At 42.6% G+C, this 13,512-nt stretch overlaps 1 pseudogene; it reads left to right on the forward strand.

Moving 5' to 3' along the window:
* The first annotated feature begins 4,573 nt into the window (after window positions 1–4,573).
* LOC123106308 (uncharacterized) lies at window positions 4,574–12,420 on the forward strand (annotated as a pseudogene).
* The last annotated feature ends 1,092 nt before the right edge of the window (window positions 12,421–13,512 follow it).

Here is a 13,512-nt window from a genome sequence, read left to right on the forward strand (position 1 = left end):
AACAAGTTAGACGTCCTCTAATTGTTGTTGCAAGTTTTTACGTGGCTGCTATATGTTTCTAGCAAGAACGTTTCTTACCTACGCCAAAACCACAACGTGAATTGCCAATTTCTGTTTACCCTTCATAAGGACCCTGTTCATCGAATCCGATCCGACTAAGTGGGAGAGACAGACACCCGCCAGCCACCTTATGCAACTAGTGCATGTCAGCCGGTGGAACCGGTCTCACGTAAGCGTACGTGTAAGGTTGGTCCGGGCCGCTTCATCCCACAATGCCGCCGAATCAAGATAAGACTAGTAACGGCAAGATAATTGACAATATCGACGCTCACAACTACTTTGTGTTCTACTCGTGCATAGAAACTACGCATAGACCTAGCTCTGATACCACTGTTGGGGATCATAGCAGAAATTAAAAAATTTCTACGCATCACCAAGATCAATCTATGGAGTATTCTAGCAACAAGGGGAATAGGAGTGCATCTACATACCCTTGTAGATCGCGAGCGGAAGCGTTCAAGAGAACAGGGATGATGGAGTCGTACTCGCCGTGATCCAAATCACCGATGACCAAGTGCCGAACGGACAGCACCTCCGCGTTCAACATACGGTCGGGAAGACGTCTCCTCCTTCTTGATCCAGCAAGGTGGGAGGAGAGGTTGATGAAGATCCAGCAGCACGACGACGTGGTGGTGGATGCAGCAGGGTCTCGGCAGGGCTTCGCCAAGCACCAACGAGCGGGAGAGGTATTACGGGAGGGATGCGCAGCCCTCCCTCCCCCCTCTATATATAGGGGCCCTGGGGGGGGCGCCGACCCCTCTAGATCCCATCTAGAGGGGGGGCGGCCAAAGGGGGGTGACTTGCCCCCCAAGGCAAGTGGGGCGCCCCCACCCCTAGGGTTCCCAAAGCCTAGGCGCAGGGAGGCCCAAGGAGGGGCGCACCAGCCCACCAGGGGCTGGTTCCCCTCCCACTTCAGCCCATGGGGCCCTCCGGGATAGGTGGCCCCACCCGATGGACCCCCGGGACCTTTCCGGTGGTCCTGGTACAATACCGGTAACCCTCGAAACCTTCCCGATGGCCGAAACTGGACTTCATATATATAAATCTTTACCTCCGGACCATTCCGGAACTCCTCGTGACGTCCGGGATCTCATCCGGGACCCCGAACAACTTTCGGGTTACTGCATACTAATATCTCTACAACCCTAGCGTCACCGAACCTTAAGTGTGTAGACCCTACGTGTTCGGGAGACATGCAGACATGACCGAGACGCCTCTCGGGTCAATAACCAACAGCGGGATCTGGATACCCATGTTGGCTCCCACATGCTCCTCGATGATCTCATCGGATGAACCACGATGTCGAGGACTTAATCAATCCCGTATTCAATTCCCTTTGTCAATCGGTACGTTACTTGCCCGAGACTCGATCGTCTGTATCCCAATACCTTGTTCAATCTCGTTACCGGCAAGTCACTTTACTCATACCGTAATGCATGATCCCGTGACCAACTCCTTGGTCACATTGAGCTCATTATGATGATGCATTACCGAGTGGGCCCAGAGATACCTCTCCGTCATACGGAGTGACAAATCTCAGTCTTGATTCGTGCCAACCCAACAGACACTTTCGGAGATACCCGTAGTGCACCTTTATAGCCACCCAGTTACGTTGTGACGTTTGTTACACCCAAAGCATTCCTACGGTATCTGTGAGTTGCACAATCTCATGGTCTAAGGAAATGATACTTGACATTAGAAAAGCTCAAGCAAACGAACTACACGATCTTTGTGCTATGCTTAGGTTTGGGTCTTGTCCATCACATCATTCTCCTAATGATGTGATCCCGTTATCAATGACATCCCCATGTCCATAGTCAGGAAACCATGACTATCTGTTGATCAACGAGCTAGTCAACTAGAGGCTCACTAGGGACACATTGTGGTCTATATATTCACACATGTATTACGATTTCCGGATAACACAATTATAGCATGAACAATAGACAATTATCATGAACAAGGAAATATAATAATCTTTTATTATTGCCTCTAGGGCATATTTCCAACACTTGGAGGCCCAACAACGTCTACAAGAAGAAGGTTGCGTAGTAGACATCATGCCCCCCCTAGCCCATGCTTGATCCCGTCATCGACATTCACAACAAACCAGAGTCGAGCATCTCGCCGCTGTGAAGAACAGATGTAGCAAAAAATGTCGATGGTAGTAGCAATAATCCACATGGTTGTAGCAAAACGCCGTCTCGCTGTCGACGGGTCATAGCTAAGTCGTAAATGGATGTAGCAAAAAAATGTAGGTAGTAGCAAAAAACGACGATGTTGCAACAAAATGGCGTCGCCATCACCGCGGGTGTCACAGTTACCATGAATGATTGCAGCAGAAAAAGTGGATGGTAGTAGCTTCATTGATCGCCGTTTGCAGCATCCATATTCTCCGGTTCCAGCAAAATATCGAGGCCGTCGACCTCGCATTGCAGCAAAATGCATAGTCGGTTCCAGAAAATGGTGTTGCTGGTTCCAACAAAAAACAATGCCAGTGGCAACAGACGGCCCGCGGCGGTTGCAGCTCGTCAACAGAAAATTCATGGCCTCCCCTTAAACAACATGGCGCAGCCATGGCCGTGGAATGCAGCACGCAGCCACACGAGTTCCAGCGACGAGCACATCGGTTGCGACATTTTGGGGGTGGGGGTGGAGGAGGAGGTGGCCATAGCGACGAGCTTCGGGGGAGAGGAGGAGAGAGTGCAACCAGGACGCAAGCATCAGAGGAGAGGATGCGGACGCGGCCATGGCAGAGGGCATCAGAGAAGAGGGAGTCTATGGGCGCGTGTTTGTGCAAGAAAAAGCTCCGTCGTTGCTCTGAGGAAGAAAAAGTGGATGCGAGAAAGAAAAGAACGGGCGAGGATGCGCGTCGGAAAGAAGATAATGTTATGTGGCAAAAAAGGAAAAAGTCCAAAATAAACCTTGAATTTGTTGACGAAAGCTAAATTGAACCTTGAATTTTCAATCCCTTAAATCAGCACACTAAATTCTTCGATCCCAGTTTATTTTGAACCTTGAGGACGTTCCCAAACAGGGATTGTCGACGTGGCAGGATTGTTTGTTGACTGCGGAAGCCACTGGGCCGGCCCAACAGGCGCAAAAGAAAAACTAAGATTTGTTTCGAGTTTTTTCTTCATAATACACTACGTAAAATAGACAAATGTTGATTGCGGACGCGACTGGGCCGGCCCACCACATGCGAAGCGACTTATTTTTTCCTTTTCTTTCATAAGGCAGGACGTAAAAATGAGTCGAACTTGCGACCTGGTGCCGCCAGACTCCACGCCCAAGCCACTGGAAGAAATGATTGATTTAATGAGAGGCCTCATATATTTAGCAACACACGGCAAAGGCAAGATTAGAAAAATACTAGCAGGCTGAGGCGCAGCGACACGCCGCGCCCGCGAGAGAGACCGTGTGAACTGGTTCGTTTGGCAGTTGTTTCTTTGTTTAGCTGTTGAAATTCTGTTGCACATTTTGTGCGTCATCTCTTTGTGACAATGTGAGAAACGATCATGCACTGGTTGTATTTTGCCGAACAAAAGAGCATATGTTTAAGGGCATTCAAATGTGGAAAACGTAAACAAATTGTGAATCTCCGAAAACATTAAAGTGCGAATATTTTTCACTATTCAAAATTCTTAATAATTTTGAAAAATAAAAACATTTTGAAAACAGAATCAATTTTGAAAAAGCGAACACTTTCTGAAACACAAACATTGTTTCAAACATGGGAACAAATGTGTGAAACCTGAACAAATGTGTGAGACGTTGAGTACTTCAAAAAAATGAACAACTTTTTGAAAACAGAATCAATTTCGAAAAAGTGAACACTTTTTGAATAAATGGGATTTTTAAAAACTAAACAAAATTTTATAGTCCAAATACTTTCTGAAATATTTTAAAATGGGAGCAACTTTTGAAACCTGAACAAATGTGTGACAAAAAGGTTGAATACTTTCAAGAAAATGAACAACTTTTTGAAAACAGAACACTTTTTCATTTTACTAAAAGTAGGAGCAACTTTTTAAACTATGTAAAAAAATGTTTGTATACTTTTTCAAAATGTTCATTGTCATTTAGGAAATGCTAAACATGTATTTGGCAAAAATGTTACTGTGTATTCAAAATAAAGTTGAAAAAATGTATTAAAAATGTACATAAAGAAAGTTTATAAAGTAATACGAAGGGGAAAAGAGCCGAAGAAAACCGATGAGAAATAAAGAAAACCAAAAGAAAAAAAAAGAAAAAAACAATAAAAATCATAGCAGAGTGGGGGCGCATGCCATTCAGCGGGGAAGGGGTCGCCAAGCGCACGATCGAAAGCGATGCCAAGACGCGCACGCTTTCGGTCGGTGCGCCGGTAGTAAATGTTTCCCTAAATCAAAACGAGCCGAACCAGTCTCATGTACGGTGTTGCGCTGGTCCGAGTCCGATCCTGTTAAGTAATAACATGTGATAAATAGCAAATCAACGTGGGCTAAAAACCGTGGAAGAAAAGAGGAAAACGTTCTAAAAAAAAGGAAAACCCATGGACGAACCCAGAGACCCCCTCGACGTGGACGCGAGTCGTTCCTCACGAGATGAGAAACCCTTTTCGGGCGCCGCCGGTGCAGAGGCCGCGGCGCACGAGATGAGAATGATGTCGAGGGCCTCCAGGATCCTCGGCGATGACCCGGAGACGGTGCGGGAAGCGAAGAGGCCACACCTGGCAGAGGAAGAGGAGGGGGTAGATCTCCACTCCACGAGCCCTAGATCTCCTGACGAGCTAGCTGGTCGAACATCCCATCCAGAGATGATCTTCGCGGCCTTTGAGCACGACGGAGCCCAATCCCAAGTAAAACTAGGTGATTTTGCCCCCAGGTTCCAACCTCCTTTCCTCCTCATCAAGACAGACTACTTATTCGTATTTTTCTGTAGATCGTGTGTATGATGTGATCGAGTCCGTGACGGAGGAATCCTCCGATCCGGCCAGCCCCCCACTCTACGAACCCTACATACCCGACGAGCTAGCTGATAGGGCTACCAATCCGGGCATACGCGCTGCCTTTCGGCACGCCAAAGCCTTCGTGCTTGTTCTCTGACCCGTGCCTCCTTCCCATCCGTGAACCCGCAAAGGATGCAGTGCTTCTTGCCGCCAACTCGGTCATCATTCTCTCGTCCTCTCTCGGTGCGTATGTGTGTAACATCATGCTTGAATGCTACTAACTAATATTTGCTACCTGGCAAGTAATGTTCTGACTTTTGGTTTGCTTTGCAGAGAGTCAGCCGCTGAATATGTGCTCTGGTTTGTGGATTCAACGGGATGACAGTCGCAAAACCGCTGTTGTTTTGACGTCTGCTCATCTGATTCGCGCAAAGGATCCTTCCAAGATGGACCCGTGGTTGGAGGAGTGGACAGGCAAATATCACCGTGAGGCTAAGGTGAGCTTCCTAAAGTTTATTTATTTATACATTCTCCAATGACAATAGATCTGATTATGATGAGACTTTCCTGATAGTTGATATCACAGAACTCTGTTTCAACAATATAAATTCTCACGAAAATGTAGTGACGTAACTTTCACCGCTCTCTTTTTTAGGTCATTGTTCACTTGCTAGACAACACAACCGTACTAGGCCAGCTCCTCTACCTGCAGGAGCATTATGAATTTGCTCTTTATGAGGTTGAAGTTGACAAACCAGTTGAGCTGCCCACTTTCATTGATAGTGTGCGTTCTGGTCAAGATGTTTTCCGACTTGGAAGAGATGAAAATCTGGATCTAACAATAACCCATGGTAGGGTGGAATACATGGTTCCAGATTGGTATGAGAGGTGTCATTACATGTATTTTTCCCGTGATACAAGTCACAGTATGGTATGTTGTATCTTCACTTTATGTTTTCTATTCCGACATTTGTATCTTGTCTACAAACTGTAATATTCGTCACTACTACAATTCTACAGTTTCAGGACGATGGAGGGCTCATCATTGATTTAGAAGGGAGGGTTGTGGGTCTCGTTAACAATCACATTAATGAGACTTTTGTACCTTCTTCAATATTGCATAAGTGCTTTGATTTCTGGAGGAGGTTCAAGTATGTCTTTCCTTTCTTTTACCTATTGTTCTTTGTTAGTTCTGTTGAGTAATACACATGTCTTGTATGGTCAATAATTCAACAATGTTACACCTAAGATTTGTGTGGTAATTCAATTATATTTGGTACAGGTGTATACCTCGGCTCCACCTTGGAATGACTTTTACTTCTATCAGACTTTTAGACCCAATTTGTATTGAGAGGATGAGACGTAAGCATAGCATCGAGTTTGGTCTTATTGTTGAGAAGGTATGTAGATCATTATTTCATATCACTCATGTTACTAGTTTCACCTAAAGTTGTTCCTCATATGCATATTATGGAGTAATCATTCTAATTGAATTGCATATTAGGTCTCAAAAGGATCATATGCTGAGAAACTTGGAATCAACAAGGGTGATGTTATTGAAGGTTTTAATGGAAAATATATTTCTACTACAATTGAGGTATGTGCATTGCGTATTTATTAGTTACTTGCCAATCCATCATAGATTAATCTCCCACGTCAGATTGGGTTAACGGGTTGTTTTATTGTAATCAAAGAGGGAACACGTAATCATGTGTTTTTAATTAAATGATCTAGTTAATGTGGTGTTAGTTCAACAACCTCCCAATTCATTGCGCTTTCTGCATGGATAAGTATCTATACACAAGTATGTCAGGCTGGTTATTCTAATCAATTTGATGGAAGAGCATATAGCTTACATTATACGGTGGGCACATATGTATCCCGTAGCTAAGATCAAATAAGAGTATATGGTATGTAGGATGTAAATGTGTTAAATTGTACTTCTAGGGGGAGTATCCGTATATGAACAATTAATTTAATAAAAGAGTATGCATATATATGCATTATGAAGCATAGATTACTCTATTGATAATGAAAAGTGTATACACAATTGATGTTCATTTGATAGTATCGAGTACATTTTCTAAAGAGATTACATATTATTGTTGATTTAAATATTCAAGAGTATGGAGCTATGAAAAAGACAAATTCAGCAATGAGTAGTGACATTACTGTTTGGCACTATTGAATGCTGATTTGTCTTTTTCATAGCTCACATCCCGTAATGTGTTTGACCCTGAAATTTTGCAGGGCAATAGAACATCACCCTCTTAACATCCCTTCTTTTGAGATTTTTTTTGAAAGTTCAAAACATCGTTTACGCGTGGTTTTCACCGGTCTCCACCGAATATTTGTTTCCGTATGATATTCTCCCAGGTTATGGGAGAACAAGTCAACATTCGGTGGAAACCGGTGAAAACTACACGAAAATATGTTTCAAAGTTTCAAAAAAAAACTCAAAAAAGGATGTTAAGAGGGTGATGTTCTATTGCCCTGCAAAATTTCAGATTCAAACACATTACGGAACGAGAGCTATGAAAAAGAAAAAAAAATCAGCATTGAATAGTGCCAAACAGTAATGTCACTATTCATTGCTGAATTTGTCTTTCCATTGCTCGCATCCCGTAATATATGTTTTTTACTTGAAATTTCACATGACGATAGAACATCATCGTCTTAATATCTCACATATTTTTAGTTTTTTTTTTTTGAAACTTTCAAACATAGTTTCCATGAAGTTTTTTTTGAATGTTGGTTTCCGTATGATATTCTCCCAGTTTCCGTATGATATTCTCCCCATGGGTTATACAGTATGCTCTTTTTGGGGAGGTGTTTTTTAAATGAAATATCTGTTGTAGCCATTACGTATTTGAAAAACCACAAAACAAGAAAAATCTGTTGTGAAGGAGAGGGAGAGGGAGAGGGAGAGGAGTGATCGAGTGAGTACACGTGGTCGTAGGGGTGTATTTTTCATATATACATATTTCATGTGACAGACTCTTGGCTTTTATAATTTCTCTAGTTGGAAAATATGTTGATAGACATATGTTGGGATCACTTCGACCAAGGAAATGAATTAAATGAAGAAAAACATGTTTCGGTAAGTTAATTTTATGTTGTAACTATGAATTGCTTAATATATGCTGACCATAGCATTATGAAAAATATGTTTCAGAAATTAATTTTATGGATTTCTTCACAGGTAAAAATATTTGATGCTACCAAACTTAGCCGGAAAACTAAAAACTTAACCGTAATTGTATCTGATCATGGAGAAGACATTGTAAAAGGTAAGCATCTCCTCCGTTTTATAAAGGAGTGTTTATTTATTTCACCTTGAAGTCATTGGTGTATATAATCTAAATGTGATGTTTTTATCTGTGTAGGCACTTACCCTATCACGGGAAAATAAGGTATGTCGGTCTCTGTTGTTTCTTGTGCTGGGATCAAGAAGGTAAACATCTTCCCAATATAAATTTTGATTTTGATTACGAGTCTTAATTTATCGCATTTCTCTCTATTAGATTCAGTATGCTTAGCTCTTGGTAAAGTAAATTCACTTATATCACCATGGCAGGTCCAGCACAAATCAATTTTGAACAATAAAAATAAAAAGATCTAGCAAAAAACAAGGAGGAAACCAATAGTAAAGACTGGGAGCATGGAACCAAGGCATTTTACTATGGCAGGGGAAAGTAACAATCAAGTTAAGTTCCTTTACATACTATGAACAAAAGTTGCATGAAGAATAGTGATGCTCAGACGTTGTTGGTGCAGATCAGCTCCACGATCAAGGTGCCTGACGGCTGGAAGGTGGACATTAGTGATGGCATACACCATGGTTGCAAACTCTAGCATTAAGATACACACAACACAGCTAAATTAGTTGACGATCAAGTCATAAGACTATGTATGCTTTAGCTAGGATCTAAAAGGACTGAATAAAATGGATTGCCCTGAGCGATGTGAGCAAGTCGACGTCGATATTAACCTCGTCCATGATATATTGGTAGACTGACAGCTTGCCAAGACCACCTGCGGTGTGTTATGAAAGAGATACAAAAATATGTTAATAGTTTTGAAAAGTATTGTTGCATCGGGCCTGGTGTTGTTTTGGTCGCAAGCCATTGAAAAATAGAAACTAAAAAGCACAAAGTAATGCTGATTTTGTTGCCTCAAACTATGCCTGAATATGTGTCACTTTGCCAGACTGTTGTCAAAAAATGATGTGGCATCCCTGTTAATGCCTCAACCTATATATAAGAGTCTTGCTTCCTGGGTGCATCAGCGTGCATATATAAAGGATAGTAAAATAAGAAAAAATGGGAATAAATGCCAGCAAAGTTTGTTCGTGTTGTTGACTGGGAATACATCTAGGTGATAGAAAAAAGATGATTAGGTGACAATGTGCAGAAAAGTGGCACAGTTCAGTTTAATAAAAAAAATGTGGGCCAGATGCTGAAAATTTTGGCCGAATATGTTGTCTTGCTGCATGCTACATAATGTGTTTTATTACCCAACATGATATATTAAGGCTAGACAACATCAAGCCAAAAAATGTAGGCAACTTATGCCAAGTTGCCAACAAATGTGACGAACACGATGTACTGCGTTGGTGCGACATAGTTTATTAGAGCTGGCAACATCTGACTATGACAGTTTATGGTGCCCAAAAAGAATTAACACTACATGATTACTTTGTGTGCTTTGCTACACTCTATAGCTTTGGCAAATAATATGTTGGCTCTGTATTATGGTGTCTCAATTTTGTAAGAAATTAGAGGTGGAGAACCATAACTATGTATTTTACACCAAAGAAAAAGAAAATCACACATAAGGTATTTGCCGTTTGAAAAAGTCATATTTACTCAACCAATAAAAGTCCAGAATGGTCAGGTTGTCTCCAACTATCAAGCCTCAATCAAAACAGGAAAAGTGAACGTCTGCTAGTGGCGGTAAAGCAGTGTCGTCCCTTTTTCGATTTGTCAATGTTACTCGTAGATTGGATCATCTCCCAGGTCCCAGCAAGTGAAAAAAATACCCATCTCCACAAAATTAGCACTCTAAACCCTCCTGCTGCAAAAAAAAAGTGAGTCATAATTATTAACTACTCAAGAATTAAAACGGTTAGCTGGATTTACATGTGACCAACATAATGTGTTCCGTTGAGCAAACATGTTGTTTTGGTTAGGCAACAAAGCCAACATCCAATGGAAAAGAGAAACTGTGAGGACAGTTTGAAATAACTCCTAGGATAGTTCAGGATGTATCCTTGAACGTTCAGAAAATTCTATGATTTGATCGTTGCGTACATCTCTACTCCTACAAAAGATCAAGTTGGTGGTGATGCTGTGCCTGCCATCAATCATTTTCGATCATCAGATCTATGTCCGACGCACAGAAGCAACCCACTTCACATCTGCAAAAGAAAGCTTATTCTCTACGTCCGCTCCATTCATCCCGACTTTATCCAACCAGGCAACCAGAACTCCAGAAGTACTCGATCCTTCTCGAAAAGGGGAGAAGCATGGAACCAAACTGGCCGCTGCCGCTCCACACGCGCCGACGCTGGTCGCTCCAAACGCCTCTCCTGACTCCACTCTGGCTCAGCAGCCCCACCTCTACCGCCACCCCTCCTCCTCCGACGCCGACATCAGCAAGTACGCCGCCGGCGCAGCCCGTCCCCCAAGTCCACGACGCCTGTTGTTGCCTCCTCTTCTGATGCAGCAGCCCCGCTGCTCACCACCTCCTCCTCCCCCTACCCCGTCTCCATCAATGTCCACGCCGGCAAGTACGCCGTCGGAGCCGTCCTTCCCCCGAGTGCGCAACGCCTCTCCCGCATCCTCCTCTGTTGCAGAAGCCCCATCACCTCCCCCTCCTCCTCGCTGTCTCCACCATCTCCGACCTTTGTGCATGCCGGCTACGTGCTACACATCCTCGGCGGCCGCGCCGACGTGCTCCACGTTCTTCCAATTCGAGTACGAGCTGCTCCCCGAGGACCTCTTTGTCGTCTGCAATTGAAGCCACACCCGCGCGAGTTTTTGGGAAACGAGTCTGTAGGCAAAAGCCGTGGAAACCATCCGTAAGTCTAGCATTTTTGCACACCCGCGTCATCCTCCAATCGAGTCGGTCCGTCTCGGAGATGGCTGCTGGTCTGGTCTCTGGTGTGATCTGTGATGTTGACGTGGAGGAACTATGCTCTGCTATTGCCATCTAGTAATAATATTCTTTGTGAAGGACCAAGGTATGGGTGTGGTGGCCGAATAGTAAAATCTTCTATACGTTTCATCAGTTCTTGCTTCATATCTGTTAGACAATCCTTGCTTGTGCAAGTGCATAGATGTTCTGGTGGTAACAAATGAAACTGTCTTCTAAAGTATCCATAAGCAGTGGCCAGTACTGGTTTCAATTACTTATCCAGAATCTTCTCGAGGATGAAATTTTGAGTATTGTATGTATATAAATGTTGGTATATGCCTCTCTGAACCAGTATCCACACAGGCAACTCTATGTTGCTCTTTGTAGAGATACATCTAAAAGTAATATATTTTTTCTTACTTTCTCGGATAAGAAAAAGGAAGGCCAGTCCAACCCATTGCAAATTTTACAAAGAAATGATCTACAAATAAGTCTCAATTTGTAGTCCAAGGTATAAAGGAAGTACAATTTGGTGGCAGTAAAAAAACTATTTATCTAATAAGGCATGTCATCTAAAATTGCTTCTGATGTACGGTTCTGAAGTTTGTGCAGAGGACTTCTAGAAAATATAACTTTAGATACTTGCTTTAGTGTTCATGATATGTTTGTAAAAAAAAATCATACATGTGTTTTAACTTATTTTTTGGTAGTTCTCTTTGTTACTCCCGCTGTTCAAAAAATTTGGATGACGCCTACAGCAGGTCTCATTGTCATGGAAGCCCCTCCTTTGCTTGGTAGCTCCACATCCAATTTTTCAGCTCACACGCCAATTTTTTTTTCCCCTTGATGTCAGTTACCGGCATATTTTTTTTGCAGAATCTTGATTGATGTAAGAAAGTTACAAGAGGCCCGGTACATTTTTTTTGTGTGTGTATATGCACATGTACACTCGCTACTTCTATATGCACGTGATTCCAAAGCATCTCTTACTATACATTTTGCTTTGTTTAAATACACTACAAGCTCAGTTTTTTCCTTTGTTTGAATGTAACACAGGCAATTATGTATGCAATAGTGATTATATGATGTCCTTTATATAAAATCGCATGACTTCGTCAGGCATATGCACATATATACTCAGTATCAGCTCCAACTACACTTGGATTTTTGGTTCTCACCAAATCACTGAAATGTTTGAAAATTGATGATTTGCATGGCAGGTCCAAAATATTGGAAACTAACTAAGAACGGCGTGTTCTTGGTCAAATCCATGTATCTGGATGTCATAAACTCTAGCGTCATTCCTTCCTCGAAGCACGTTTGGAAAGTAAAGGTACCTTTGCGAATCAAAGTGTTTATGTGGTTTGTGCATAAACAAGTTATTTTGACTAAGGATAATCTGGCAAAACGCAACTGGGTGGGCTCTGCTAGATGTAGTTTTTGTGACCATAACGAAACTATCAAACACCTCTTTCTTCATTGTCCGCTGGCTAAGATTCTGTGGCGGTCGATTCATATTGTTTTTAATATTAATCCGCCTACTTCCATCAACATGTTATTTGGAACGTGGCTTGATGGGGTTGACTCTGATACAGCGAGGCACATTCGTGTTGGCGTTTGTGCTTTATTATGGGCAGTCTGGAACTGCAGAAATGATTTGGTTTTTAACAGATCAACGAACATTCACTTTTTACAGGTTATCTTCAGGGCCACGACGTTGATCTGTATGTGGTCGCTACTCACTCCGACGGAGGCCAGGGAGCGTTTGGTTATTGCGTCTACCCGATGGGAGATGGTAGCTCGGGATATTTTCAACCGGTTTGGATGGCGGTCATGTAATAGGATAGGCATGTAGTGCTCCTATTTTATTTGCCAGCCGGTTGTGGCTTTTTGTTTAGCTCTTATGAGCATTTGTTTATTTCACACTTCGACACTTGGAGACTTGTTGCTGGATTGTTTTTAATAATATGAGTCGTATGCATCTTTCTGATGCAGAGGCTGGGGTAAAACCCCTTTTCAAAAAAAAAAAGATGTTCGATAAGCTTAGGAGTTTCCTGGAGAAACCCTTGAATTTAGGTCTGAAGCTGAAGAACTACAAGGTCAAAGAAGCAGCAAGTCTTGCGCCTCAAATGTTATAGCCCTCGTGCCAACAAAGTGCTAAAGGGTTGGTATCCTACTTTACCGCCTGGCAAAACAATCTGCTTGCATATTTCTTAATTTGTACCTGGCCATTTATGTCCAACTTGCAATGAGTGGTCGACGGCAGTAACATGCTATACCATCATTCCATATGTCGTTCCTGGCGGCGCTGATGCCGCTCCTAACTGCAATCATCCCTCCATAAGTTATGTGTTTCTCGTATCAGATCCAAGAAATTGGTCATA

This window comes from Triticum aestivum, chromosome 5A, assembly GCF_018294505.1.
Source record: "Triticum aestivum cultivar Chinese Spring chromosome 5A, IWGSC CS RefSeq v2.1, whole genome shotgun sequence".
Lineage (NCBI taxonomy): Eukaryota > Viridiplantae > Streptophyta > Magnoliopsida > Poales > Poaceae > Triticum > Triticum aestivum.